The sequence below is a fragment of the Aotus nancymaae genome, unplaced genomic scaffold (assembly GCF_030222135.1).
Source record: "Aotus nancymaae isolate 86718 unplaced genomic scaffold, 86718_ANA_hifiasm-v0.15.2.pri h1tg000015l_1, whole genome shotgun sequence".
NCBI lineage: Eukaryota > Metazoa > Chordata > Mammalia > Primates > Aotidae > Aotus > Aotus nancymaae.
Genome location: NW_026988427.1, coordinates 8354806 through 8379685, shown reverse-complemented (window position 1 = coordinate 8379685; position 24880 = coordinate 8354806). Strand labels below are relative to the sequence as shown.

The window sequence follows — 24880 nt, the reverse complement described above, 5'->3', positions numbered from 1 at the left end:
TTTAGTGTGCTGAAATTATAAGTATTTTTTCCTTTACTCAAAATGTATAAAAGTCTGTGACCATTTTACAATTTAAAAATAATCTTCAGGCTGGGTCCAGTGTCTCATGCCTGTAACTCCAGCACTTTGGGCAACCAAGGCAGGAGGACTGCTTGAGCTCAGAGGTTTGAAACTAGCCTGGGCAACACAGCAAGACCCCGTCTCTACAAAAAATTTAAAAATCAGTCAGGCATGGTGGCGCGTACCTGTAGTCCCAGCTACTCAGGAGGCTGAGGTGGAAGGATAACTTGCGCCTGGGAGATGAAGGCTGCAATGAGCTGTGACTGTGCTACTGCACTCCAGACTGGGTAACAGAGCGAGATCCTGTCTCAGAAAAAATAATAGTAATAATAATATTCAAAAAAATCTTGCAGCATTTTTAGTTTTTTAGCATACATTTTAGTTTGGTTTTTTTTTTTTTGAGACGGAGTCTTGTTCTGTCATCCAGTCTGGAGTGCGATGGCACAATCGCGGCTCACTGTAACCTCTGACTCCCTGGTTCAAGCAATTCTCCTCCCTCAGCCTCCCGAAGAGCTAGGATTACAGGCATCTGCCACCACATCCAGCTAAATTTTTTGTATTTTTGGTAGAGACAGGGTTTCACCACGTTGGCCAGGTTGGTCTCAAACTCCCGACCTCAGGTGATCTGCTCGCCTCAGCCTCCCAAAGTGCTGCAATTACAGGTTTGAGCCACCGTGCCCAGCCGCATACATTTTAGTTTTTAACATACAAGTCATATACATGCTTTATTACATTTTTTTATTTTCGTGGGTACATAGTAGGTGTACATATTTATGGGATACATGAGATGCTTCGATACATGCTTGCAATATGCAACAATCACATCATAAAAAATAGGGTATCCATCCCCTCAAAGATTTATCCTTTGTGGTACAAACAATCCAATTATACACTTTTTTTTTTTAAGAGACGGCGTCTTGCTATGTTGCCCAGGCTGGAGTGCAGTGGCTTTCACAGGTGCGATCCCACTACTGATCAGCACAGGAGTTTTGACCTGCTCCATTTCCAACCTGGGTCAGTTCACCCCTCCTTAGGCAACCTGGTAGTCCCCCGCTCCCAGGAGGTCACCATATTGATGCCAAACTTAGTGCAGAAACCCAATCGGCATAGTGCACTATAGCCCAAAACTCCTGGACTCAAGAGATCCTCCAGCCTCAGTCTCCCGAGTAGGTGGGACTACAAGCACGTGCCACCGCACCCAGCCAATTATACTCTTTTATTTTAAAATATGCGATTAATTTTTTTATTTTATTTTTTTTTTTTTGAGACGGAGTTTCGCTCGTTACCCAGGCTGGAGTGCAATGGCGCGGTCTCGGCTCACCGCAACCTCCGCCGCCTGGGTTCAGGCAATTCTCCTGCCTCAGCCTCCCGAGTAGCTGGGACTACAGGCACGCGCCACCATGCCCAGCTAATTTTTTGTATTTTTAGTAGAGATGGGGTTTCATCATGTTGACCAGGATGGTCTCAATCTCTTGACCTCGTGATCCGCCCACCTCAGCCTCCCAAAGTGCTGGGATTACAGGCGTGAGCCACCGCGCCCAGCCACGATTAATTTTTATTGAATATAGTCATCCTATTGTGCTATCAAATACTAGGTCTTACGGATTTTTTTTTTTTTTTGGTACCTAGTAGCCATCCCCACCTCCCCATCATCCCCCACTACCCTTTCCAGCCTCTGGTAACCATGCTTCTACTCTCTATCTCCATTAGCTCAACTGCTTTGATTTTTAGATCCCACAAATAAGTGAGAACATACAATGTTTGTCTTTCTGTGCCTGGATTATTTCACTTAACATAATGACCTCCAGTTTCATCCATGTTGTTACAAATGACAAGATCTCATTCATTTTTATGGCTGAATAGTACTCTATTATGTATAAGTACGACATTTTCTGTATCCATTCTTCTGTTGATGACACTTAGGTTGATTCCATATCCTGGCTATAGTGAATAGTGCTGCAACAAACATGGGAGTGCAGATATCTCTTCAATATATTGATTTCCTTTCTTTTGGATACATACCCAGCAGTGGGATTGCTGGATCGCATGGTAACTCTATTTTTAGTTTTTTGAGGAACCTCCAAACTGTTCTCCATAGTGGTGGTACTAGTTTACATTCCCACCAACAGTGTACAAGGGTTCTCTTTACCTCACATCCTTGCCAGCATTTCTTATTGCCTGTTTTTGGATATAAGCCATTTTAACTAGGGTGAGATATTTCACTGTAGTTGTGACTTGCATTTCTCCGATGACCAATGATGCTGAGCACCTTTTCATATGTCTGTTTGCCATTTGCATGTCTTCTTTTGAGTAATGCCCATTGCAATCTTTTGCCAAGATAAGGCTCACTCTGTTGCCCAGGCTGGAGTGCAACAGCACACTCTCAGCTCACCAGAACCTCCACTTCCTGGGTTCAAGTGATTCTCCTGCCTCAGCCTCCCGAGTAGCTGAGATTACAGATGCATGGCACCGTGCCCAGCTATTTTTTGTATTTTTAGTAGAGATGGGGTTTCAACATGTTGGTCAGGCTGGTCTCAAACTCCTGACCTCACGATCTGCCCATCTCAGCCTCCCAACGTGCTGGGATTACAGACATGAGCCACCGTGCCCAGCCCCTTTTGGCCACTTTTTAAATCGGATTAGATTTTTTTCTTAAAGAGTTGTTTGAGCTTCTTATATATTCTGGTTTAATCCTTTGTCAGATGGGTAGTTTGCAAATATCTTCTCCTATTCTGTGGGTTGTCTCTTCACTTTATCGTTTCCTGTGCTGTGCAGTGGCTCGTTAACTTGACGTGATCCCATTTGTCCATTTTTGTTTTGGTTACCTGTGCTTATGGGATATTACTCAATAAGTTTTTGCCCAGACTAATATCCTAGAGAGTTTCCCCAATGTTTTCTTGCAGTAGTTTCATAGTTCGAGGTCTTAGATTTAAGTCTTTAATCAATTTTTATTTGATTTTTGTAACATGGCGAGAGATAAAGATCTAGTTTCATTCTTCTGCATGTAGATATCCAGTTTTCCAAGCACTATCTATTGAAGAGACTGTCTTTTTCCCAGTGTATGCTCTTGGGACTTTTGTTGAAAATGAGTTCGCTGAAGGTATGTGGACAGATTTATATGTAAGTTGTATTATGGGGTTTTGTTTTTTGAATAACTAGTGAAAGAAAGCAAAGATCTGAAGTACAGACATACCATGCCCATGGGTTGGAAGTCGCAACATAGTAAACATATCAATTCTCCCCAAACTGTTCTTAGGTTTTTTTTCTTTTTTTCTTCAACTTTTGGGAGCCCAGAACATTATCTTAGGTTTAATGCAATTCCTATAAAAAATCCCACTAAGATTTTTTTGTAGACATAGACAAGCTTATTCTAAATGTGTATGGAAAGGCATAGGCCCAGAATAGCTTAAACAATCTTGACAAAGAATGAAGTGAGAGGAATTATTCTACCCAATATTAATGCTTACTACACAGCTACAGTAATCAATATATTGTGGTATTGGTGGAGGAATAGACACACAGATCTATGGAACAGAATATAGGACCTGGAAGGAGACCAACACAAATATGCTCAAACTCTTTTTTTTTTTTCTTGAGAAGGAGTCTCACTCTGTCACCCAGGCTGGAGTACAATGGAGTGGTCTTGGCTCACTGCAACCTCTGCCTCCCAGGTTCAAGTGATTCTCCTGCCTCAGCCTCCCAAGTAGCTAGGATTACAGACATGCACCACCACATCCAGCTAATTTTTGTATTTTTAGTAAAGACGGGGTTTCGTCATGTTGGCCAGGCTAGTCTTGAACTCCTGACCTCAAGTGATACCCCTGTCTTGGCCTCCCAAAGTTCTGAGATTACAGGTGTGAGCCACCGCACCTGGAGAAGAAGACTTCTTAATGAATGGTGTCAGAGCAAGTGAACATCCATAGGCCAAAAAAACAATGAATCTTGACCTAAACCTCACATTTCATACAAAATTAATTCGAAATGAATAATATTTAAACTTTACGAGCATTTGGTGTTGAGACTATTTTTCTTTTAGCTATCCTAATAGGTATGTAGTGCTGTCTATTAGGATGGCTAAAATAAGCAAAAATAGTCTCAACACCAAATGCTCATAAAGATGCAGAGACACTGGATCACTCATACGTTGCTGGTGGAAATGTAAAATGAAAAGTCTGGCAGTTTTTTTAAAAAAACTAAACACATCTGTAACTCGATCAAGACAGTTGCGGGTGGGCAAAAAAGAAAAAGGAATAAAAAAATAAACACGTAACTACGATATAACCCAGCAATTGTACTCCTAAGCATTTATTTCAGAAAAATAAAAATCTAACATTCACACAAAAACTTGTACATGAATCTTAATAGGTTTTTTTGGTAATAGCCAAAAACAGGAATTATCCCAGACGTCTTTCAACATATGAATGGCTAAACCAACTGGTATACATATTGCGGAATGTACTCACGAGAGAAAGGCACTATCAATACATGCCAAAACTTGGCTGCTCTCCAGGAAATTATGCTGAGTTTAAAAAAAAAAGCCAACCCACCTCCAAATATCACAAACTGTATGATTCCATCTATAAAACACTTTTGAAATGACAAAATTTTAAAATGAAGCTGGGATTACTGTTGCCAGGGGTGAGAAACGGGAGAAGAGAGCCGGATGTGGTGGTGTGCGCCTATGGTCCCAGCTACTTGGGAGGCTAAGGTTGGAGAATCATTTAAACTCGGGAGGTGGAGACTGCAGTGAGCCAATACTGTGACACTGCAGTCCAGCCTGGACGACACAGTGAGACCATGTCTCAAAAAAGAAAAAAAAGGAAAAGAAAGAAATGGGGGATGAGAGTACAGGAGGGAGGTAAGTGTGGTTAGAAAACAGGTCCTTCCAAGCAGACCTAATAGACATCTACAGAACTCTCCACCCTAAATCCACAGAATATACACTCTTCTCAGCACCACGTCGCACTTATTCTAAAATTGACCACATAATTGGAAGCAAAATACTCCTCAGCAAATGTAAAAGAATGAAAATCCTAACAAACAGTCTCTCAGACCACAGTGCAATCAAATTAGAACTCAGGATTAAGAAACAAACTCAAAACTGCACAATTATATGGAAACTAAACAACCTGCTCCTGAATGACTGTTGGATAAATAATGAAATGAAGGTAGAAATAAAGATGTTCTTCGAAACCCATGAGAATGAAGACACAACAACATACCAGAATCTCTGGGACACATTCAAAGCAATGTCTAGAGGGAAATTTATAGTACTAAATGCCAACAAGAGAAAGGAGGAAAGATCTAAAATAAACACCCTAACGTCACAATTAAAAGAACTAGAGGAGCAATATCAAACATATTCAAAAGCTAGCAGAAGACAATAAACAACTAAGATCAGAGCAGAACTGAAGGAGATAGAGAAACAAGAAACCCTTCAAAAAAAAAAATCAATAAATCCAGGAGCTGGTTTTTTGAAAAGATCAACAAATAGATGGACCGCTAGCCAGACTTTAATAAAGAAGAAAAGAGAGAAGAATCAAATAGATGCAATAAAAAAATGATAAAGGGGGAATCACCACCGATCCCACAGAAATACAAACTACCTTCAGAGATTACTACTAACACCTCTATGCAAATAAACCAGCAAATTCAGAAGAAATGGATAAATTCCCGGACACTTACACCCTCCCAAGACTAAACCAGGAAGAAGTTGAATCCTGAATAGACCAATAACAAGGTCTGAAATAGAGACAGCAATTAATAGCCTACCAACCAAAAAAAGTCCAGGACCAGATGGGTCCACAGCCAAATTCTACCAGAGGTACAAAGAGGAGTTGGTACCATTCCTTCTGAAACTATTCCAAACAATACAAAAAGAGGGAATCCTCCCTAACTCATTTTATGAGACCAACATCATCCTGAAACCAAAACCTTGCAGAGACACAACTAAAAAGAAAATTTCAGGCCAATATCCATGATGAACATTGATGTGAAAATCCTCAATAAAATACCGGCAAACAAAATTCAACAGCCTATCAAAAAGCTTATCCATCACGTTTCATCCCTGGGATGCAAGGCTGGTTTAACATACGTAAATCTATAAACATAACCCATCACATAAACAGAACCAAAGACAAAAACCACATGATTATCTCAATAGATGCTGAGAAGGCCTTCGACAAAATTCAACAGCCTTTTATGCTAAAAACTCAATAAACTAGGATTCGATGGAACATATCTCAAAATAATAAGAGCTATTTATGACAAACCCACAGCCAGTATCATACTAAATGGGCAAAAACTGAAAGTATTCCCTTTTAAAACAGGCACAAGACAAGGATGCCCTCTCTCACCACTCCTATTCAACATAGTACTGGAAGTTGTGGCCAGGGCAATCAGGCAAGTAAAAGAAATAAAGGCTATTCAATTAGGAAAAGAGAAAGTCAAACTGTCTCTATTTGCAGACTACATGATTGTATTAGAAGACCACATCATCTCAGCCCAAAATCTCCTTAAGCTGATAAAGCTTCAGCAAAGTCTTAAGATACAAAATCAATGTGCAAAAATCACAAGCATTGTTCCACACCAATAACAGACAGAGAGCCAAAATCATGAGTGAACTCCCATTCACAATTGCTACAAAGAGAATAAAATACCTAGGAATATAACTAACAAGGAATATGAAGGACTTCTTCAAGGAGAACTACAAACCACTGCTCAAGGAAATAAGAGAGGACACAAACAGATGGAAAAACATTCCATGCTCATGGTTAGGAAGAATCAATATTGTGAAAATGGCCAACTGTCCAAAGTAATTTATAGATTCAATGCTATCTGCTCCCCCATCAAGCTACCACTGACTTTCTTCACAGAATTGGAAAAAACCACCTTAAACTTCCTATAGAACAACAACAAAAAAAAAAAAACCCCACATAGCCAAGACAACCTAAGTGAAAAAAAAAAAAAAAAAAGAAAAGCTGGAAGGATCACACTACCTGACTTCAAACTATACTACAAAGCTACAGTAATCAAAACAGCATGGTACTGGTACCAAAACAGAGATACAGACCAATGGAACAGAACAGAGGCCTCAGAAATAATGCCACACATCTACAACCATCTGATTTTTGACAAACCTGACAAAAATAAGCAATAGGGAAAGGATTCCCTATTTAATAAATGGTGTTGGGAAAAGTGGCTAGCCATATCCAGAAAGCTGAAACTGGATTCTTTACTTACACTTTATACAAAAATTAACTCCAGATGGATTAAAGATTTAAACATAAGACCTAATACCATAAAAACCCTAGAAGAAAACCTAGGCAATACCATTCAGGACACATGGGCAAGGACTTCATGACTAAAACACCAAAAGCAATGGCAACAAAAGCCAAAATAGACAATGGTATCTAATTAAACTTAAAAGCTTCTGCACAGCAAAAAAAGCTTAGAGTGAACCAACGACCAACAGAATGGGAAAAAATTTTTGCAATCTACCCATCTGACAAAGGGCTAATATCCAGAATCTACAAAGAACTTTATACAAATTTACAAGAAAAAAACAACCCCATCAAAAAGTGGACGAAGGATATGAACAGACAATTCTCAAAAGAAGACATTATGCAGCCAACAAACATACGAAAAAAAGCTCATCATCACTGGTCATTAGAGAAATGCAAATCAAAACCAAATTGCGATACTATCTTGAGGGACTGTGTTCACTTCTCTTCTCAAGTCCACAAGGGGCATGGTTTCAAAGGCAGAAATTTCCCAGCAACATGTCCCACCTGCCTTCATTTACGTCCCCATCCGGGAACTAGAGTTCTTTGTCTAACTTTTGCTCGTGCGGGAAGGGTAGACAGCCCAGGTGAGTTTCCTTTGTTTACAAAGCCCGCCAAAAGCCTTGGAAGGAAGAGCTCTATTGCAAGCCAGGCAGCCAATCCAGCATCAGAGTCAAAGTTCAATCACTACAGAGGAAGTTTGGAAAAACTCCTTTAACTGGACGAGAACCTGAAGGGGGCGGGAGTAACTCCAGGGTTAAGTTCCCCCTACTCCCTTACCTATACAGATTTCCCTCTCTGGGATCCCCTCCCATGGCAGCATGGGAGCTCTCACTCTTTCTCACTCGCTCTCTCTCTCTCTCTCCCCCCGACCTCCATCCCCATGCAGACTCCATCTCTGAATCCCCTCCCAGGACAGCTCGGGAGCTCTCTTGAGCAAGCTCACTGTGCCACCAGGGCTCTCTCCCCATTCTTGGGTGAGTGAGGCTCAAGGATCTGGGAAAACACATCCAATCAGAGAACAGTGAGCATCTTTGGAATGCCCCCGCAACCTGCTCCTGCCCCCCACCCCCGGTTACAATCTCACATCAGTTAGAATGGTGATCATTAAAAAATCAGAAGACAATAGATGTTGGAGAGGATGTGGCAAAATAGGAACGCTTTTACACTGCTGGTGGGAGTGTAAACAGTTCAACCATTGTGGAAGACACTGTGGCAATTCCTCAAGAGTCTAGAAATAGAAATGCCATTTGACCCAGCAATCCCATTACTGGGTATATACCCAAAGGATTATAAATCATTCTATTATAAAGATACATGCACACGTTATGTTTATTGTGGCACTGTTCACAATAGCAAAGACTTGGAACCAACCCAAACGCCCATCAATGATAGAATGTATAAAGAAAATGTGGCACATACACACCATGCAATACTATGCAGCCATAGAAAAGGATGAGTTCACGTTCTTTGCAGGGACATGGATAAAGCTGGAAATCATCATTCTCAGCAAACTGACACAAGAACAGAAAACCAAACACTGCATGTTCTCACCCATAAGTGGGTACTAAACAATGAAAACACATGGACACAGGGAGGGGAACATCACACACCAGGGCCTGTTGGGGGGTGGGGGGCTGGGGAGAAATAGCAGAGGGGCGGGTAGAGGGATAGGGAAGGGATAGCATTAGGAGAAATACCTAATGTAGATGACAGGGTGATGGCTACAGCAAACCACCGTAGCACGTGTAAACCTATGTAACAAACCTGCACGTTCTGCATATGTACCCCAGAACTTAAAGTATAATAAATAAATAAATGAAAAGTGGTCCTTGTGGTGTTAGAACTATTCAATTTCTTGACTGACGTGTGTACACGAACCTACAGAAGTAATAAAACTGTACAGAAATTAATACACACACAAAAATGAGTACAAGTAAAAATGGGAAATCTAAACACAACCAGTGGATTATATCAATGTCAGTATTCTGGTTGTAAGACAATGACTCCATCTTAATCACAAACTTAGATTATGTTTCCAAAGAACTCCAAGGTAGGGAGTTGAAGACCAGCCTGACCAACATGGAGAAACTCTGTCTCTACTAAAAATACAACAACAAGCCCAGCTAACTGCCAACAAGCCCAGCTAATTTTGGGGTTTTTTTTTTGTAGAGATGGGGTTTCACCATGTTACCCAAGCTGGTCTTGAACTCCTGTGCGCAAGCAATTGCCCACCTCGGGCTCCCAAAGTGCTGGGATTACATGTACCATGCAACCCATATGCTCAAATTTGATAGCAAGGAAAGCTATACCACAAAATGTATGTCATTTCTAAAAGGGATGTAAATAAATAAAAACCCAGCATAGAACCACTGCAGGCTCAAGTGGGTTTTCAAAGAATCACAGCAGATGAAAGATCAGTAAGAAGCATTAAGCAGAGGCTCCCCACAGAAACAAATTCCAAAATTTCAGTGCTTCATGAGATTTAGCCACACTAAATTACTGTTTTCCACGATAATTCTAAAAAAGTAAATAAGAAAGGTCGCTGATTAGTCTATTTAAGCAAGCAAGCCAGCATATAGTTCAACTACTATTTTTTAGGTTACTACCCTTCAAGATGAAGAACTCACTAAAATAATGGCCTATCTTCACTTATAGAACTGAGGCTAAAATGAATTACCACTAACTGCCTATGAAGGAATAACTCTGGATGCCAACAGCAGCTTCTTTTTTTCTTTTTTTTTTTTTTCGAGGTGGGGACGGAGTTTCGCTCTTGTTGCCCAGGCTGGAGTGCAACAGCACCATCTCAGCTCACCGTAACCTCTGCCTCCCGGGTTCAATCCATTCTCCTGTTTCAGCCTCCCAAGTAGCTGGGATTACAGGCATGTGCCATCACGCCCAGCTAATTTTGTATTTTTAGTAGAGACAGGATTCTTCATGTTGGTCAGGCTGGTCTGGTCTCAAACTCCTGACCTCAGGTGATCACTGGCCTCAGCCTCCCAAAGTGCTGGGATTACAGGCGTGAGCCACTGCGCCTGGCCTAGCAGCTTCTTAATCATGACAATTAAGGAACGAAATGTCTCCAGAAAGATGCAGAAGCAGGACGGGTGCCCCAATAATGTGACTTGTTTTATTTCACAGGTAGCATTTTGGGCAGTGTCCTTGAAAATGCTCTATTTCAGATATTTGTCATTTTCTTTCAGCACATCCATCATCTTGATCTATTTGAAGAAAAATCACTGACGAGGTAATTTAAAATCTTGACAGTCTACGCACCAAACTTGTCAAAATTGCTTTGAAAGCTTGGGGGCATAGGGACGTTAAGAACAATCCTTTATAAATGATTGACTCTTACTCCTGAATAGGTACCTAGCATTTTCTTTTTTTGGAGACAAGGTCCACTCTGTCACTCAGGCTGGAGTACAGTAGGGCAATGAGCCTCGACCTCCAAAGGTCAAGCAATCCTCCCACCTCAAATCCTCCCACCTCAGTTTCCAGAGTAGCTAGGAACCACAGGCACGCGCCACCACTCCCAGCTAATTTTTATTTTGAGGGTTTTAAGAGACAGGGTCTCACTCTCCTGCCCATGCTAGAGGGCTGTAGCATGATCATAGCTCACTGCAGCCTCCACCTCCGGGCTAAAGGGATCCTCCTGCCTCGGCCACCCGAGTAGCTGGGACTACAGGCAGGCGACACCACACTTTGACAATTTTTTGATTTTTTTGTAGACAGGGTCTTGATACTCCTGGTCTCAAGTGATCCTATCACTTGAAAAGGATGAGCTCATGTTCTTTGTAGGGACATGGATAAAGCTGGAAATCATCATTCTCAGCCTCTCAAAGTGCTGGGATTATAGGAGTGAGCCACCGCACCCGGCGACCAAGCGCTTTAAGAACTGAATACAATGAGCTTACTTCTGTAATTTTTTTTAAAAAAAGTAAATGCATACCTACACAGGCATCCATCCCTGATACTTTATTTTCCATTTTCCAGTTTATACTCGGCCTCAGTTTAGGACAAGTTTGTAACAATACAATCCAAACACAACTTTAGTATCTAGTATCCTAACAACCCTATGTAGTAGACAGATATTCACATCACGATTTTCCACGTGAGGAAACCTACGCAAACAGCTGGATAAGCTAGTAAAGGGCTATGAGAACTGAAGCTCAGTGTATCTGATTCCAAAAACATACTTTCTTTTCATTCAACTACAAGGCACTGCCTCCCTTGACAGGAAAACAATAAAGACAGAAGCAGAAACTTTTCATTTTTTCCGGGTGTCATTTCTATATCTCAGTGCGATGTAGTGATTAAACGAAAGAACACCGGAGTTCAGCTACCAGGATTCAAATCTAGCTTCACTACTGACCGGGACATGCGTCCCCTGCAAACTGAGCGGCAGGGCACCAGCCCGCCGGCTGTGGCGCTGGTGAAGTCTGCGGCGCTGCCTGAGAGCACAGGGGAACCCGCCGGCTCTGCGGGGACGAAAGCGTTCGAACGAGAAGGATCTCCAAGGAGAGCGTTGGGGGTTTTTTCGGGGCAAAGAACTAGAAAAAACGAGGATCGCACAACAAAATACTAACTCTGCGCGGGAAGGAGGGCAGGCCCGGAGGCGCGAGGCCACGCGGACCACGACAGAGGGAGCTCGGCGCCCGCCCGACCCCCGGGAGGATGAGGGCCGCCTCCCAGGTGTGAAAAGGACCCGCCCGGCAACCGAGGATGCAAAGCCCAACCCGGCGTTCCAAGGGGCCCTGCGTGGCGTCAGGAAGGACCCAACCCGAGTCCCGAACCCACCTCAACATCGGGAGGGACCCACCCCGCGACCCGAGCCCACCTGAACGTCAGGAGGGACCCAGCCCCGGCATCTGAAGCCCAAGCCGGCACCAGGAACAGCCAGTCCCGGCGTCCGGAGGTCGCCGGGGAATCGGGAGGGTCCCAACTCCTCATCCCAAGCCCACTCCCGCGTCGGGAAGGAACCACCCCCGACTTCGGCAAGACCCGCCCCGGCGTCCAGAGCCCACCCCCGCGTCGCGAGGGACCCACCCCGCCATCAAGAAGGGCCGCCCCGGCGTCTGGAGAGGCCTACCTCAGCGTCGGGAGGCGCCCCTCCGGGAGAGGAGCGGGGCGGGGACCCGCTGAGGGAGAGGAGGCGGCGGGGAGGGGCGGGCGGAGGCTGTAGGTACTCAGTAGCCGGCGGGGGCCGCTCTGCCGACCTTCTCCGGGGCGACGGGGGTCCTGAGCAGCCGCACGTTGGGAGCGCGGGGGGAGGGGGGCGCGCGCCTTGCGGTGTCAGAGACGCGCTCTCGGGGCGGACGCAGGCGCGGCGCGCGGAGACGGAACCAACCCCCGCCGCGGGGGAGCCACCCGGGACGTACCAACTGCGCGGGAGGCACTGGCCCGAATCCCACTCGCGCCTTGCGCTGTCTGTTGCTTGCGCTTTGAGGGAAAGCAAGGAGGAACAGACTCAGAGATGGCTGTAGGGTAAAATGTACAGAACGGCCACTTTTGAGAACAATTCGGTGTGGTGAAATTTAAAATGTGCATTTACGACCCAGCAATTTCACGTCTAGAAAAATACGGAAATGCTAGGCGCGATGGCTCACGACTGTAATCCCAGCACTTTAAAGAGGCCAAGGCGGGCGGATCACACAGTGAACCCTCGTCTGTAGTAAAATACAAAAATTACCCGGGCGTGGTGGCGCGTGCCTGTACAGCTACTCCGGAGGCTGACGCAGGAGAAACGCTTTAATCTGGGAGGCAGAGGTTGCAGTGAGCCCAGATCAGGTCACTGCACTCCAGCCTGGGCCACCGAGCAAGACTCCGTCTCAAAACAAAAGAAGAAGAAGAAAAGAGAAAGAAAAGGAAAATACAGAAACTTCTACAGGTGTCCACAAGACATGTTTAAGGAGGCTGGCTTCCTGGCGGAAAATGGGAGCACCAGAAATCTCCAGAAAGTCTCGCATGATAACAAATAAAACAAAGGAGTCCTGTATCTGTCAACATTTGCTAGGTCATAACTACTTAAGTTATTGAAATAACAACATGCCAACAAATATGTACTCTGAAATGATTTATGTAAATTTAAAAATAGGTAAATTAGAACAGTAAGTACTATTTACAGAAAATGTATGTGTGGGCCGGGAGCAGTGGCTCACGCCTGTAATCCCAGCACTTTGGGAGGCTGAGGCCGGCAGACCACGAGGTCAAGAGATTGAGACCATCCTGGCCAACATAGTGAAACCCTGTCTCTACTAAAATACAAAAATTAGCTGGGCGTGGTGGCGCGTGCCTGTAGTCCTAGCTACTCGGGAGGCTGAGGCAGAAGAATTACTTGAACCCGGGAGGCAGAGGTTGCAGTAAACTGAGATCGCGCCACTGCACTCCAGCCTGGCGCCTAGCAACAGAGCGAGGCTCTGTCTTTAAAAAAAAAAAAAAAAAAAGTATATTTGTAAAAGCATATAAAATGAACTAGATGCATACCATGATAATGGTAAGGGGGTGAGAGAGGGAGTAGGGGGAAATGTGGGGGGAAGCAAACAGGACTTCAGATAGATAGTTATGATTTCTATTAAAAAGAAAGACCGGCCGGGTGCGGTGGCTCAAGCCTGTAATCCCAGCACTTTGGGAGGTCGAGGCGGGTGGATCACGAGGTCAAGAGATCGAGACCATCCTGGTCAACATGGTCAAACCCCGTCTCAAAAAATACAAAAAATTAGCTGGGCATAGTGGCGCGTGCCTGTAATCCCAGCTACTCAGGAGGCTGAGGCAGGAGAATTGCCTGAACCCAGAAGGCGGAGGTTGCGGTGAGCCGAGATCACGCCATTGCACTCCAGCCTGGGTAACAAGAGCGAAACTCCGTCTCGGGAAAAAAAAAAAAAAAAGAAAGAAAGACCTGGCCAGGTGCAGTGGCTCACACTTGTAATCCCAACACTTTGGGAGGCCTAGGCAAGCGGATCACTTGGGGTCCGGAGTTAAGAGATTAACCTGGCCAACATGGTGAAATCTGTCTCCACTAAAAATACAAAAATTAGCTTGGTATGGTGGCGGGCACCTGTAATCCCAGCTACTCGCAGGCTGAGGCAGGAAAATTGTTTGAACCTGGGAGGTGGAGTTTGCAGTGAGCCAAGATTGTGCCATTGCACTCCAGCCTGGGCAACAGGGCAAGACTCCATCTCAAAAAAAAGAAAAAAATTGTGAGCTCTATGAAGATATGATCCATGTAATCCTTCCAAGTAGCAATGGGCCTGTCTTTTTTAGAGGAGCACCTGGAGCCCCTCCCAGACGGACCAGGCCTGTCTTAAAGCAAACACTCAATTAATGCTGATTGAATTGAATTGAGGAGCGGGGAAATCAGAAAAGGTTTCAGTGCAGGGCCAGAAAGATCTTTTTAGAGCATCTTACTTCAGGGAAGACTACTGATGCACTGTTGTTGGCAGCCATCCTGCAAACCTGAAGACAGAGAGCCTGTGACAGGCAGCCTGTAAGATGGCCCTTAATGATCCCACAGGCTGGCAATCACACTCTTGTGTAATCTCTCCCCTTGAGTGTGGGCTATGCATAATAACTCACTTCTAAACAATATAATAAGGCAGAAGTGATGGCATGTCATTTCCAAGATTGGGTTATATTATATACTTGTAAACCAATGGTTTATATACTTGTAAACCAATGTTCATAGCAGCACTATTCACGATACCCAAAAGGTGGCTTCCTTCTTGGGTCCTATCTCAAGTTCTCAATTGGCTCACTCAGGCCAAATGCTACACCATGAGAAATAGCCAGATAGAAAGACTCACAGGGCAACGGCTTGACCACATCTTAGGAGAGACCTTAAGCCCAAGACCTGTCCAAGCCATGTCCCAATTCACGACCTGTGAAAAGTATTTTTACGGTTTTTTGGCTTTTTTACTTTTTTGTTGTTGTTCGTTTGTTCTGAAACAGGGTCTCGCTCTATTGCCCAGGCTGGAGTGCAGTGGTGTGATCACAGCTGACAGCAGCTTCAGACTTCCGAGCTCAAACTATCCTCCCACCTCAGCTTCCCAAGTAGCTGGGACAACAGGTGCATGCCACCATGGCTAGCTTTCTTTTGTTGTTATTTTTTGTGAAGACAGAGTGTCACCATGTGCCCAGGCTGGTCTCAATCTCCTGGGCACAAGTGATCCTTCTGCCTCAGCCTCCCAAAGTGCTGGGGTTACAGGCATGAGCCACTGCACCTGGCCTATGTTTTAAGCCATTATGTTTTGGGGTAATTTGTTACATAACAACATATAGTTATTACAGAGCTTAGAAGAGAGAGAAAAACAAACAGAAAATAGCAGAGTTAGGACCCCAGTCATATATACCTGGCAACCGTTCAACTTCTGGGTTTTCTGTGTTGTAAGAAATATTAAGTTTCCTTAACGTTTACACCATTATGAGTCATGTTTTCTGTTACCTAAAGTAGAAAACATCCTAGTTGATATAAACCTAAATGTCCATCAGTAAGAGAATGATGTATTACACAGTATAGTATATTCAAAGAATAACATACAACAATTAAAAGAAATGAAACACACTTTGGGAGGCTGAGGTGAGTGGATCACTTGCACCCAGGAGTTCAAGACCAGCCTGGGCAACACATTGAGACTTGTCTCTACTAAAAATAAAAATAAGCTGGGTGTGGTGACTCATCTTTGGGAGGCCAAGGCAGGTGGATCACCTGAGGTCAGGAGTTCGAGACCAGCCTGGCCAACATGGTGAAACCCCATCTCTACTAAAAATACAAAAATTAGCTGAGCGTGATGCCACGCACCCATAATCCCAGCTACTCAGGAGGCTGCAACAGAAGAATCGCTTGAACCTGGGAGACAGAGGTTGCAGTGAGCGGAGATCACACCACTGCACTCCAGCCTGGGTGACAGGGTGAGACTCCATCTCAAAAAATAAAATAATAAAAATTATACAGATGCTGTGTGGCCAGAAAAATAATAAAATAAACAATTAGCCACGTGGTTGTGTGTGTCTGTAGTCCCAGCTACTCGAGAGGCCAAGGCAGGAGGATCTGTTAAGCCCAGGAGTTCCAGGTTGCAGTGAGCTATGATTGCACCACTGCACTCTAAACTGGATGACAGAGTGAGACCCTGTCTCAGAAAAAAGAAATGAAACAGATCTACATGTATCATCATGCATAGACCTCAAAACATGATATTTTAAGAAGTAAGTGGCAGGAGAATGTAAGGTCCATGAGAATAAAACTTTATTTTGTGCATTGCTATATCGTCAAAGTTAGAACATTGCCTAGCACAGAGTAAAGTAGAATGAATGAAATGCCCATTATGATTTCATTTATGTAAACACACATATTCTTATACAAATAACATCATATGTTTTTGAAGTTGTAGATACATATAAAAGTATTTCCACAGGCCTGGGAAGATACAGGGATATATAATAAAGGTATAATAGAGGATCCTTTTTTTTTTTAAGATGAAATCTCACTCTGTTGCCTAGGCTGGAGTGCAGTGGCATGATCTCGGCTCACTGCAACCTCCGCCTCCCAGGTTCAAGGGATTCTCCTGCCTCAGCCTCCTGAGTAGCTGGGATTACAGGCACGTGCCACAGCACCAGGCTAATTTTTTATTCTTTTAGTAAAGAGATGAGGTTTCACCATATTGGCCAGACTGGTCTTGAACTCCTGACCGCAGGTAATCAGCCCGCCTTGGGCTCTCAAAGCGCTAGTATTAGAGGCATGAACCACTGTGCCCAGCCAGAGGATACTTTTTAAAAGGGAACTAGAGGGACATAATTGGGAGTGGACAAAAGGAACCTTAATATATCTGTAATGTTCTGATTTTATTTTAAGAACCACTACTAGGCCAAGTATGATGGCTCATCCCTGTAATCCCTGCATTTTGGGAGGCAAAGGTGGGGAGAACACTTGAGCTCAGGAGTTCGAGACCAGCCTGGACAACATGGCGAAACCCCATCTCTACAAAAAATACAAAAACTAGCTGGACTTGGTGGCTTGCGCCTATACTCCCAGCTACTCAGGATGCTGAGGTGGGAGGATAGCTTGAGCCCAGGAGGCAGAGGTTGCAGTGAGCCACCAAGATTGCTCCATTGCACTCCAGCCTGTGTGACAAAGCAAGACCCTGTCTCAAAAAAAAAAAAAAAAAGGAAGAAAGAGAACCACTACTTTGTAATTAAAAATGAATAAACTAGCTGGGCACGGTGGCTTACGCCTGTAATCCCAACACGTTGGGAGGCTAAGTGGGGAGGATCACAAGGTCAGGATTTCAAGACCAGTCTGGCAAACACAGTGAAACCCTAAAAATACAAAAAAATTAACCAGGAGTGGTGGCATGCACTTATAGTCCCAGCTACTCAGGAGGCTGAGGCAGGAGAATCACTTGAACCTGAGAGGCAGCGGTTGCAGTGAGCTGAGATCATGCCACTGCACATACCACCTGCGCGGCATAGTGAGACTCCATCTCAAAAAAAAAAGAATAAACTATAAGCTGGGCACAATGATACATACCAGTAGTCCCAGCTACTCAGGAGACCGAGGTGAGAGGATTACTTGAGCTCAGGAGTTCAAGGATGTAGTGCACTATAATCATGCCTATGAATAGCCACTGTACTCCCGCCCAGGCAACATAGTAAGACTCCATCTCTACAAAAACATTTAAAAATTTGCTGGGTATGGTGGTGTGCACCCATAATCCCAGCTCCTCAGGAGGCTGAAATGGGAGGATCCCTTGAGCCCAAGAGTTCCTTTTTTAAAGACAGGGTCTTTCTCTGTTTCCTAGAGCAAGACCTTGTCTTTAAAAAGTAGTAATAGCTTTAAAAAAATAAAACTTTTAGAAGAAAACATAACGGAAAATCTTCATGACCTTAGATCTGGCAATAATATCTTGAATATGACATCAAAAGCACAGGCAACATGATGAAAAGGGTTCTGGAGATGGATGGTGGTGATAGCTATACAACATTATGAATGTATTTAATACTATTGAACTGGGCACTTAAAATGGTTACAGTGATAGTAAGTTTTATGTTATATGTATTTTACCATAACAAAAAAAAACTGGGAAAAAAGCATAGGCAACAAAAGAAAAAATAAATGGACTCCATCAAAATTAAAAACATTCACACATCAAAGGACATCATCAAGAGAGTGAAAACCCACAGAAGGGGATAAAATATTTGCAAATCATATATTTATTAATATCCAGAAAATATTGCTTAAAACTCCTACATCTCAACAACACAAAAGAAAACAACCCAATTCAAAAATGAGCAACTCTTTTTTTTTTTTTGGAGACACAGTTTTGCTGTCACTCAAGCTGGAGTACAGTGGCACAATCATAGCTCACTACAGCCTCAAACTCCCTTGCTCAAAGAATCCTCCCACCTTAGCCTCCCAAGTAGCTGGGACTACAGGTACACACCACCAGGCCTAGCTAATGTTTTTCATTCTTTGTAGAGATAGGGGGTCTTACTATGTTGCCCAAGCTGGTCTTGAACCCCTGGGCTCAAGTGATCCTCTTGCCTCAACCTCTCAAAGTTCTGGGATTACAAGCGAGAGCCACCACACCTGGCCACAAAGGTCTTAAATGGACATCTCTCCAATTAACATATACAGCTCACACCTGTAATCCCAGCACTTCAGGAGGCCGCGGCGGGCAAATCATGAGGTCAGGAGTTTGAGACCAGTCTTGCCAACATGGTGAAACTCTGTCTCTACTAAAAATACAAAAATTAGCTGGGTGTGGTGGCAGGGGCCTGTAATCTCAGCTACTTGGGAGGCTGAGGCAGGAGAATCACTTAAACCTGGGAGGCAGAGGTTACAGTGAACCAAGATTGTGCCACTGCACTCCAGCCTGGGAGGCAATGCGAGACTGTCTCAAAAAAAAAAAGAAATAACATATACAAATGTCCAATAACTACATAAAAAGATGCTCAATATCATTAGTCATATCAAAACTACAATGAGCTCGTTCTCCCTTTCTCCTCCACCATGGTGTATGAGGTTGATTCCAAACTTTGCTATGTCTTTTCACAAGATAGTCAGGATCAAGCAATTCCTGGCCAATAAACAAAAGCAAAATTTGCCCATTCCCCAGTGGATTCAGATGAAAACTGGTAATAAAATCATTTACAACTCCAAGAAGAGACACTGGATAAGAACCAAGCTAGATCTATGAGGAATTGCACATGATATGTCACATGTATTTATGCTAAATCAAGGTCACTAGCTTCTTACCATATCAGGCTGAAAATGTCACCATTATCTGGACAGTGGGACATGTTTTATTGGGAAAGTGATTTTTCTCTTTGTTTATATGCTTTGCACAAGGAAGTTGATTCAGTAATAAATATCTGAGACCTTGTGTTTGAACAAAACACATACAATGAGATACTACCTCACACTCATAATGGCTACTATCAAAAAAAAGGAAAATACAAGTGTTGATAAGGATGTGGAGAAATTGGAACCTTTGTGCATTGCTAATGGGAATATGAAATGGTGCAGCCACTGCGGAAAACAGTTTAGTGGTTCCTTAAAAAAATTAACATAGAATTCCCATATGATCTAGTTTGGCTAGATCAAACAAGGAGCTGCACACGTGATTTCAAGGGCCCTTCTGGCTCTGACACTTTTTGAACCATTTGCCACCCTAAAGTCTCACAGCTTTTGAATGAGGTCACCTAGGTTCAAATCTCAGTCCTACTGTTTCTTAACTGTGGAACCACAGGCCAGATACTTAATGTCTCTGAGGTTTGGCTTCCTCATATGTAAAAGTGGGGCTCCTTTGAGACTCAGGTTCATCACCTATAAAATGTGGTTGATACTAGCATCAACCTCACAAGGTTATTGTAATGATTTAAACAAAAGCAGCTGGGTGCAGTGGCTCATGCCTGTCATCCCAGCACTGTGGGAGCCCGAGGCGGGTGGATCACAAGGTCAGGAGTTCAAGACCAGCCTGGCCAAAATAGTGAAACCCTGTCTCTACTAAAAATACAAAAATTAGCTGGGCGTGGTGGCGGGCGCCTGTAATCCCAGCCGTTCCGGAGGCTGAGGCAGAGGCTGCAGTGAGCTGAGATCGCACCACTGTACTACAGCCTGGGTGACAAAGCGAGATTCCATCTCAAAAAAACCTGGCATACAGTAAGAGCTTGAAAATGTGAGCTTGTATCACTATCACGGATTCACTCTTATGGGCTCCACAGTCATGCTGACAAAGAGCGAGCAGTGTAGGGTATCTTTTTTGTTTTTTGAGTCGAAGTCTCGCTCTGTTGCCCAGGCTGGTGTGCAGTGGCACAGTCTCAGCTCATTGCAACCTCTGTCTCCCAGGTTTCGGAGGCTGAGGTGGGCAGACTGCTTGAGATCAGGAGTTCGAGAACAGCCTGACCAACATGGCAAATCCTGTCTCTACTAAAAACACAAAAATTAGCCAGGCATGGTGGTGTACGCCTGTAATCCCAGCTACTCGGGAGGCTGAGATTGCAGCAAGATGAGATTGTAGCACTGTACTCCAGTCTGGGCAACAGAGTGAGACTCAGTCTCAAAAAAAAATAAATAAAATTAATACATTTAATGGACAAAATGGATGTTCACTAGGCCTCCTCATATTTGACCTCTCAAAGAATATATGACAGAACTGGTGCCTCTTGCCTTCTTCAAACTTCCCCAGCCCTTGGCTTTCAGTATGCTACACTCTTTCACATTTTTTTTTTTTTTTTTTTGAGGCGGAGTCTTGCTCTGTCACCCAGACTAGAGTGCAGAACGATCTTGGCTCACTGCAACCTCTGACTCCTGGGTTCGAGTGATTTTCCTGCCTCAACCTCCAGAGTAGCTGGGGTTACAGGCATCTGTCAACATGCCCAGCTAATTTTTTGTATTTTTAGTAGAGACAGGGTTTAACCAGGTTGGCCAGGCTGGTCTCGAACTCCTGATCTCAGGTGATCTACCTGCCTCAGCCTCCCAAAGTGCTGAGATTACAGGCGCAAGCCACCACGCCCAACCAGAGACAGAGGTCTTTCTATAATACTTTCTTCTATGTATTTAAAAACTTGAAATAATTAGCATAAAATGAACATTCCATTCAGTACTAATTTTTTATTTTTAATTTTTTTGAGACGAAATCTTGCTCTGTCACCCAGGCTAGAGTGCAGTGGTGTGATCTTGGCTCACTGCAACCAGGTTCAAGCGATTCTCCTGACTTAGCCTCCCAAGTAGCTGGGACTACAAGTGCATGCCACCATGTCCAGCTAATTTTTTTTATTTTTGAGACGGAGTCTAGCTTTTCTGCCCAGGCGGGACTGCAGTGGTGAGATCTCAGCTCACTGCAACCTCCCATCCAAGCGATTCTTGTGCCTCAGCCTCTGGAGTAGCTGGGTAATGGTGTGTGCCACCAGACCGGGCTAATTTTTGTATTTTTAGTAGAGACAGGGTTTCGCCATGTTGGTGAGGCTGGTCTCAAACTCCTGACCTCAGTGATCCACCTGCCTCAGCCTCCCAGAGTGCTGGGATTACAGGTGTGAGCCACCGCAACCTGCCAAATTTTTTTTTTTTTTTTAATGGAGACTGGGTTTCACCACGTTGGCCAGGCTGGGCTTGAACTCCTGACCTCAAGTGATCTGCCTGCCTTAGCTTCAAAAAGTGCTGGGATTACACACATGAGCAACTGTGCCCGGCCCTAGTTTTTTATTTTAATCGGAAAATTATTCCTGAGGCAGGGGGAGATACGTTGCTCGTTCAAATTAAAAAGGACTCAACAGGGCCAAATTTATGTCAAGAAAATGAAAACAGAACCTTTGGAAAAGCAAGGTAATACTTTTACCCTACCAAGTCTTTCTAGACTGGACACCAGGATGTTTATAATTATTATTACAGTATGGGACTTTGGGACCAGATTCTTTATTTTGTGACTCAGGGTCAATATTTTCTGTTGAAAACACTGACATTATCTTTTTATTACCAAAGATATACAATCAATTTCCAGTTTCCACACATTTATGAAGTAACTTTCTGAAGTTCTCTTAGTGCCCCAAATTTTCAGGGATAGCTATATGAAGTCTCACAAAAATCTACGTATTAGCGCCGGGTACAATGGCTCACGCCTGTAATCCCAGCAGTTTGCGAGGATGAGGCGGGCGGATCACCTGAGGTCAGGTGTTCAAGAGCAGCCTGGACAACACGATGAAACCCCATCTCTACTAAAAATACAAAAAGTAGCCAGGCATGGTGGCGGGCATCTGTAATCCCAGATACCCAATGGCTTCGACAGGAGAATCACTTGAACCCAGAAGGTGGAGGTTGCAGTGAATCAAGGTTGTACCACTGTACTCCAGCCTGGGCAACAGAGCGAGACTCAGTCTCAGAAAAAAAAAATCTACGTATTAGTAAACATTATATGTAATAGTAATATGTAGCAAAATCAACATATTAGTAAAATTTAAATACAACTGTTTACTTTTCAGAAAGGTATCTTTACCATAAAGAAGCTACTCTATTTCTTAATTTATAGAACCAGTTTTTACCCAGAAATCTAAGTAAAATGAATTAGTTAACCTCACTTGAGGTCTTTCTGTTCTGGAGTAATAGATTATACTATGCAATTATTACAGTAGCACTGCCAGCACACCCCACTCACCATCTGCAGATTTGCCTTCTAGGGTTTCAGTTATCTGTGGTCAACTGCAGTCCAAGAATATGAAATAAAAAATGCCGCCAGGCGCAGTGGCTCACGCCTGTAATCCCAGCACTTTCAGAGGCCCAGGCAGGCGGATCATGAGGTCAAAAGTTCGAGACCAGTCTGGCCAACATGGTGAAACCCCAACTCTACTAAAAATACAAAAATTAGCTGGGCATGGTAGTGGGCACCTATAATCCCAGTTACCTGGGAGGCTGAAGTAGGAGAATCGCTTGAAACCAGAAGACAGAGGTTGCATTGAGCCAAGATCACACCACTGCACTCCAGCCCAGGCAACAAGAGCAAAACTCTGTCTTCAAAAAAAAATTGTGGCCGAGCATGGTGGCTCACGCCTGTAATCCCAGCACTTTGGGAGGCTGAGGCGGGTGAATCATGAGGTCAGGAGATTGAGACCATCCTGGCTAACACGATGAAACCCCGTGTCTACTAAAAATATAAAATAATTAGCTGGGCATGGTTGCACAAGCCTGTAGTTCCAGCTACTTCGGAGGCTGAGGCAGGAGAATTGCTTAAACCCAGGAGGCAGAGGTTGCAGAAAGCCAAGATCACACCACTGCACGATACCCTGGGTGACAGAGCAAGACTCCATCTCAAAAGAGAGAGAGAGAGAGAAAAAAAAAAGCCAGGCTGGGCGTAGTGTCTCATGTCTGCAATCCCAGCACTTTGGGAGGTCAAGATGGGTGGATCGCTTGAGCCCAGGAGTTTGAGACCAGCCTGGGCAACATGGCAAGACTCTGGCTCTACAAAAAATAAAGTAGCCAGATGTGGTGGCAACCTGTAGTTAAGCAATTTGGGAGGCTGAGGTAGGAGGGATGCTTGAGCCTGAGAGGCTGAGACTTCAGTGAGCCATAGCTGTGCCACTGCACTCCAGCATAGGTGACAGAGCAAGACCCTAAATCAAAAATTAATTAATTAATTAATTAGAAATAAAAAATTCCAGAAATAAACAATTTTATTTTTATTATTATTATTTTTTAAATTGGGGTTTCACCATGTTGGTCAGGCTGGTCTTAAACTCCCAACCTCAGGTGATCCGCCCACCTTGGCCTCCAAAGTGCTTGGATTACAGGCGTGAGCCACCACACCTGGCCTAGAAATAAACAATTCACAAGTTTTGTTTTGTTTGTTTTTTGAGACAGTTTCGTTCCTGTTGCCCAGGCTGAAGTGCAACGGCGTGGTCTCGGCTCACCGCAACCTCCGCCTCCCGGGTTCAAGCAATTTTCCTGCCTCAGCCTCCTGAGTAGCTGGGATTACAGGCATGCACCGCCATGTACTTTTAGTAGAGATGGGGTTTCTCCATCTTGATCAGGCTGGTCTCGAACTTCCAACCTCAGGTGATGCACTCGCCTCGGCCTCCCAAAGTGCTGGGATTACAGGCGTGAGCCACCGCGCCAGGCCACAATTCACAAGTTTTTTACAGTGCGGCCATTCTGAATAGAGTGATGAAATCTCAGGCTATCCCATTCTACCCTGTTCAGGATGCAAATCATCCCTTTGTTCACCACACTCTATGTGCTATCTTCTCATTAGTCCCTTAGGCAACTCGGTTCTCAGATACGAAAACATAGTATATATAGAGGGTTTTGTATTATCTGCCATTTCAGGCATCCACAGGGGGTTTTGGAATGTATCTTCTATGGATTAGGCGGGGACTAGTATATTCTAAAATGTGTTAGTATGTCACAAAATGTTAAAATACACATAGATTTTGAAATGTTTTATGAATACAATTGGAATGTACAGTAAAAAGGCAGTAAGTATTTTCTCCCAATGAATTCATAGCAAACGAGAACACATGTAAGCAAAACTATCATCAAGGTGAATTTTTTTTTTTTT

At 43.8% G+C, this 24880-nt stretch overlaps 1 protein-coding gene across 2 annotated transcripts in view; it reads right to left on the bottom strand.

Moving 5' to 3' along the window:
* The window catches only part of UIMC1 (ubiquitin interaction motif containing 1), a 122919-nt gene extending 110417 nt beyond the window's left edge, over positions 1–12502 (bottom strand). Inside the window, exon 1 of one of the 2 annotated variants that reach the window (XM_012437948.3) lies at positions 12433–12502. The gene's annotated coding sequence lies outside the window, so the exon portion shown is untranslated. Of the gene's footprint in view, positions 1–12180; positions 12337–12432 lie in introns of those variants that run through there. The other variant, XM_012437950.2, reaches the window with a different exon arrangement.
* Between the last annotated feature and the right edge of the window lie 12378 nt (positions 12503–24880).